The following is a 6,616-nucleotide window of genomic DNA, read 5'->3' as shown; positions in this document are numbered from 1 at the left end:
TAATTTAACCTAGGCTTGTGAATCGAGGAGCCGAACGAGAATTAAATTCTGTTTAACACTTATCATTTTTTCTGCAATGTCAATTTACCCTAGGCTTGTGACCCGAGGAGCCAAACAAGGCCTAAGTTTTGTTTAACACTTAGAATTTTTTCTACAATGTTAATTTACCCTAAGCTTGTGACCCGAGGAGCCAGACAAGGCCTATGTTTTGTTTAACACTTATAATTTTTTCTGCAATGTTAATTTACTCTAGACTTGTGACCTGAGGAGCCAGACAAGGCCTAGGTTCTATTTAACACTTAGAATATTTAATGGACCAATTGTCTCAGTAAACACATCCATAATAAGATATAACCAGGCAAGATATGAAGGGTAATAGAAATTACTAATAATAATAACGTCGTAGATTATTTACATTTCAAGGGCAGTGAATTACATTTTCATCCAAATCTTCCAAGTAGTAGGCCCCAATGCCAGCAATGGAAGTGATCCTATATGGCCCTTCCCAGTTAGGGCCTAGCTTGCCCCAAGCAGGGTTCTTGGCCATCCCCACCACTTTCCTCAAGACCAAGTCTCCGAGAGCCAATGGCCTAGACTTCACCCCCTTTCATACCTCTGCTTAAGTTTCTATTGGTAATGTGCCATCTTTACCGTTGCCACCTCTCTTCTTTCCTCGACCACATCCAGGCTGTTTAGGAGTAAACAGTTGTTCTCTTCAACATTAAACTGATCAGTTCTTAGAGTTAGGAATCTAGATTCAAGGGAAATTACTGCCTCTACCCCATAAGTCATTGAAAAAGGGGTCTTTTCGTTGATCTTCGGGGTGTGGTACGATAAGTCCACAACACGTGAGGCAGTTCATCCACCCATTTTCCTTTAGCATCATCCAACCTTTTCTTCAGGCCAGACATTATAACCTTATTGGTGGCCTAGGCTTGCCCATTCCCCTAAGGATAAGCAGGCGTATAATACCCGTTCCTAATCCCTAACTCCCCGTAATATCTTTGAAAGGCTTTACTGTCAAATTGAAAACCATTATCTGAGATCAGTGTGTGAAGAACTCCAAATCTAGTGACAATGTTCCTCTAGATGAACCTCTTAGCATCAATGTCCCTAATATTGGCAAGGGGCTCGGCTTCCACCCACTTGGTAAAGTAGTCCGTGCCAACGAGGAGCCATCTACGGTTCTCTATAGCTCGGGGAAAGGGTCCCACTATATCCAAGCCCCATTGAGCGAACGGTCAAGGGCTAGACAATGGATTCAGTATTCTCCCTGGCTGATGAATATTTGGGGCATACCTCTGATATTAGTCATACTTCTTCGCATAATCTTGAGAGGTTTTTCGCATGCTAGGCCACTAGTACCCCTGAGTGAGGGCCCTATGCGCTAAAGATCTTCCTCCTATATGACTCCCACATATGCTTTCATGCAACTCTTCCAACAAGGGCTCCACTGCTTCTGGATGTATGCACAACAAATATGGTCCTGAGTAAGAGCGCTTGTACAACTTCTGCTCCTCAGACAACTAGTAGCGATGGGCACTTCTACGTACCTTCTTTGCCTCGCACTTGTCTTTAGGCAACGATCCTTACTTCAAAAAAGTTACTATGGGGTCCATCCAACTCGACCCCACACAGAGGTTGTACGCCTCTACCAAAGGTACCCTTGTAAGACTTGAGCTGTCCATCTCCTCAACAAATAACAACCCGAGGAAGACTTGACTCTAGCGAAATGGCCAACATTGCTAGAGAATTTGCATGAGAATTCTATCCCCTTGGGATTTGCTTCAATATAAAACCCTTAAACTGAGCTTGGGCATTTTGCACTTTAGCAAGGTACCTGTAACACCCTAACCTAATTTCATAATTAATTTTATGGATTTATATGCATGTTATTATCTTAATTATTTTTAAGTGCATGAAGCTTTGATATTGTGATATTATAGAACATATATGTTTTTTTTTAATGTGATGGATATAACTTTATAAAGGTAAGGATATATATATGTGTGTGTAAAGTGATATTATTTTTGTAGAAAAGTGAGTGAATGCAAGAAAGTTGAAAAAGTTGGGAAAAAGGGGGTGTGATTTTTCTTCTCTAGCATTCCACGTATCCCACCCCAGTTGTCCACATTTCTTATCTTCTTTTGTGCCCCAAAAGTCTTCGTAACCCCTAAATGTATTGATGGAAAAGATGTTTTTGTCATCTTTTAGAAAGAAAAAGAAATTTTGGACTTTAGGGAGTTGATTTTTTCTTGCTCAATAAGACCTCATACTTGACGTTGTTTTACTTTTTTTTTTTTTTGGGGAGAATCAACTTTAACTTAGGGTGCGTTTGATTCGACTTCAAACCAATTTCGGAAATCAATTTCCGAAAAATTTTGCGTTTGGCTGTCACGAAAAACATTATTTTCCGGAAATTGATTTCCTGTTGACCGAAATTTGAAGCCTTGACCACGGAAATGAATTTCTGCCTTCATTTTCACTTCAATTCATTTCCGTGTCTTGCAAAACGCAGAGAGAGGGAGAGAAAAAACAGAAAACACAACACGAGAGAGAGAGAGAACGAGCGAGAGAAAGAACGACGAGCGAGAAAGAACGACGAGCGAGAGAGAACGAGGGAGAAAGACAGAGAGAAAGAAGACGCGCAAGGGAGAAAGACAGAGAGAAAGAGAGAGAAAGAACGACTCGATCGTCGCAGCACCGGGTCTGATCGCCGCAGCGCCGCGCCGATCGCCATCTTGCCTTTGACTTTGCCCGTCGACTTCGCCGTTCGACTTCGCCGTTCGACTTCGCCCGTTTACTTCGCCGTTCGACTTCGCCCTTCGACTTCGCCTTCGTGCTGATCGCGATCGCAGTCGCAGCATCGATTCGTCGTCCCCAATCGCGAACCCAGATTCGTCGTCCCCGATCGCGATCGTCGCACCCCAAAACCAATCGTCCTCGATCCCAAAACCGATCGTCCTCCCTCTCTTCCTTCTTCTCTCTGTGACCGGATTATGATTTATAATTTTCCTGGGTTTTATTTGTGTTTTTGAATTGAGGGATGAAATATTTGTTTGGCAGGTGCGAAAATGTGTTTTCTGTGTGATTTTGATTTTTGTTGTTGTTGTGGTGGTGTGGTGGTGGTGTTTTGGTGGTTGTGGTTTTTGATTGCCGGTGTTTCCTGCCGTGGGATGAATTGCTGTGTAGGAAAATAGCATTTTCACCCATATAACCAAACACTAGAAAATATTTTTCACAATATTTTCTGAAATGCAACCAAACACTTAAAGTTATTTTCCTTTCCGAAAAATAACATTTCCGGAAAATAAGTATTTTCCGGAAAATCATTTACATGAAACAAACACAGCCTTAATTGTATTTCCAAGAAAAGTATTCACGGTATATATAATTTTCCACGCATCATAAAGGGAATTATTAAAGACAATTGTCATGTGAAACATAGTCACATAGAGTTGGTGACCCTGCCTGCACAGCTAACTTAACTTGCAAGCTTGTTTAGTAAAATCCATAAATAAAAAGTGAGGGAATTAAGTCAGAAGAACCAGAGATGCATGATGATGGAAAAGAAGCAATCTTGGTCAAAGCATGGGCACACATATGAGTCAGACCAGTCAAAAGGAGCAATCTTGGTCAAAACATATGGCTCTCCATGGAGTAACAGGTGCACACGTTGGTTGCTCATACCATATATAGGAATGGACATTGATAGGACTCATAGGAGCCTTCTAGAATGGCTGCTGAGAAAAGCTGAACTTGGTTTAGCGTGTAACCTCAATATATGGCCATTGAGCGTCCCTATGGCTATACAGTAGTATTCTAAAAACTCCTTGTGAGCAGAGCAGGCAAAAGGCTAGCGAGATAGCGAGGTTCCACATTCAAGATATGCGGAGTTGGTTTAGAGATAGTTTCTTTAGAATGAGTAAGAAAGATGAGGAAAGAGAGAAAAGAGAGAGAGCGTTTTTGAGAACGGAAGCAAATTACTGGAGAAGCTAATTGTCTCTTGCAATGGCAAGTCTATTCCCATCCGTAGCTTCTCTGCACAAGAGCTCCAACAAGCCACCAACAACTATAACAAACGTTATGGAATGCGTTGGTACAAGGGTTCTCTTGAAGGGCGAATGGTTTTCGTTAAGAGATTTCCTGAAAATGAATCATTTGCCGAATTTGTCATCAATGATATAGTGATTTCTGCACAGATGAGCGCTCACAGTAATGTATTAAAGCCCATAGGGTGCTGTCTTGAGACTACATCTTCCATTTTAGTGTTTGAATTCGCTGCCAATGGTTTCCTTGCAGATCAAATTTTTGTCTACCATATTACTCAACAACAAAATCAGCCCATGGTGTGGGAGAGAAGGTTAAAGATTGCAAGGCAGATTGCTCATGCAATTTCCTATCTCCATGATGCCTTCTCTAGACCTGTCATCCACATGTACATAGATATAAAAAATATCTTATTAGATGAACATGATGTTCCAAAATTGTCCAACTTTTATTTTTCCGTGTCAATCCCCGAGGGCGAAACTGATGTGGAAGGCTTTCAGAATCGGCATCCAATGTTCAGAACTCCCGAGCTTGAAGCAACAGGCAAGGTAAATGAGAAAACTGATGTATATAAATTTGGTGTGGTTCTTCTAGAACTTTTAACTGGAGAGGATTCTGATAATATAATACGATTGGCAAATGATGAAGGTTCTAACTTGGTAGCATACATGCATAACCGTGATCAAGTTTGTTGCATAAACGAGATTGTGGATCCTGCAATCTTGGTTGGGGAAGGAGGTGCTAGTTTAGAGCAGCAGTTACAATCTGTTGTGGACCTTGCCTTGACATGTACAGAGGAAGATCCAGAAAGAAGGCCAACTATGGTTGATGTCACCAAAGAACTCAGGCGGATTGAGAGCTTCGTTCCATGACTAGTTATTTTCTTACTTGAATATTGATCCAAGTTCCTTTCCAACTATCAAATGTTAGACATGTATTTACCAAAAGGATTTGGTCTCCCTTGATGGCTATGCTATGCTTGGAATGGAAAATAATATCGGCTGTTGGCTTGAGGTCTTGTAATGGGGCATAAGAGATTTGAAGGGGAGAAGTTCATGTAAAATAGCCTTGTCTGCCATCGCTTATCAGATCTGGATACATAGATGTGCCAGAGTTCATATGGCAGTGTTTGAAGCTAAACACTAGGTCTCATATTGAGTCTTGGAAGAAAGTTAGGAACTCAGTTTCAAATAGCTGGTTCTGTTTTAGTTTGTCTGGTTCTTATGTGTCTTCAGCTTAGCTGCTGGTGTGCAGATAGTCTGATGTGTATTCTGCGTGCTGATTCTTGATATGTTTCTTTAATAAATTTCTCCCATTTCTAAGAGAAAAAAAATGTTAGACATGTAGTTACAATTTGGCATGAATTAACAAATGTCAAATGAACTTGTTTTTGCCATCATTTTAAAAAAGAAAAGAAAAAGGACCAGAACGTAAGTACCCCTAAATATATTGGTGGAAAAGATGCTTTTGCCATCTTTTAAAATATTTTAAAAGATGGAAACCTTAGCAATCTAAGTCGAATTTTTCTTGCTCAATAGAACCTCATACTTGACTTACTTTTTTTTTTTTTAATTACAATCATTCGGGGAGAGAAGAATAAAGTTGATGCGGGAGACGTAAGAAAATTATTATTTAATATTATTTATGTTTGCAAGCCAATTGTATTTTTATGTTTTAGGTCTTATTAGTTTATTGGGCTATTAGTATTTAATTTAGAAGCAAGGTTATTTTTGTAATAAGGCAATTAGGGTTTCCTAGTCAATTAGAACTAGGGTTTAGCAATTCTTTATAAGCAACCTATTGTACTCCTTGATAGATAGTGGATATTTTAATGAATGAAAAAATGGCCGTTTACTCTCTTCTTTGGTCTGGTGCTGACTCTATGTTTATCCTAGGTGCTAATTCCTAGTGGTTTCCCTGCTTGGTGCTAACTCCAAGCCAGGCCTAGGTGCTAACTCTAGGTCATATCTCTTTATTTTACCATTGTTTAGTTTTGTTTTAGTTGTCCCATGTCGTATTTGATATCAGAGCAAACACCGTTCTGTTTGAAGCATTACTGCAGTCATGAACCAAAAAAGTTATAAAAAAAAAAATTTTATTCAATGCCTGTGTTTCTCATCCCATCAAATCACAATTTAGATCCACAAGAAGTCAGCGCTGCCATTAGCCTCCATCACTAGCAGCATCCCCATCACACTGGTGACTTCCAATTTCATTGTCCAAAGCCACCACGACGATGATCCAGCCTTCAGACCGCCACCTGCTCACCTGCTCCAGTCGATGCCAAACCATCTCCGTCGACCTGTGAGCTCGATCTTGATCTTTGTTAGTGTTGCACTGCCAGCAGCCCTTCATCTTGTGTGCCATTGCCGGCTCCGCTGGTTCTGAAGCTCTCCATCTCACCCAACGCCGCTGTCAAACCACTGCACCTACTGGGACTGAAGCTTCGTTTTGTTGTTACCCATCCACACCACAGTGTATCTAGCTTTTTGGTCATTAAAAAAAAAGGGGGGTCAAGACCTTTGGCCGGTGCACTAGAGAAGTTCCAAGTCCGTGAACAACCAAC

General features: G+C 40.7%; 1 pseudogene; it reads left to right on the top strand.

Moving 5' to 3' along the window:
* The first annotated feature begins 3,808 nt into the window (after positions 1-3,808).
* Positions 3,809-4,922, top strand: LOC115967169 (annotated as a pseudogene).
* The last annotated feature ends 1,694 nt before the right edge of the window (positions 4,923-6,616 follow it).

Source organism: Quercus lobata, chromosome 11 (assembly GCF_001633185.2).
Source record: "Quercus lobata isolate SW786 chromosome 11, ValleyOak3.0 Primary Assembly, whole genome shotgun sequence".
Classification (NCBI taxonomy): Eukaryota; Viridiplantae; Streptophyta; class Magnoliopsida; order Fagales; family Fagaceae; genus Quercus; species Quercus lobata.
This window is presented reverse-complemented; position numbering and strand designations above follow the sequence as displayed.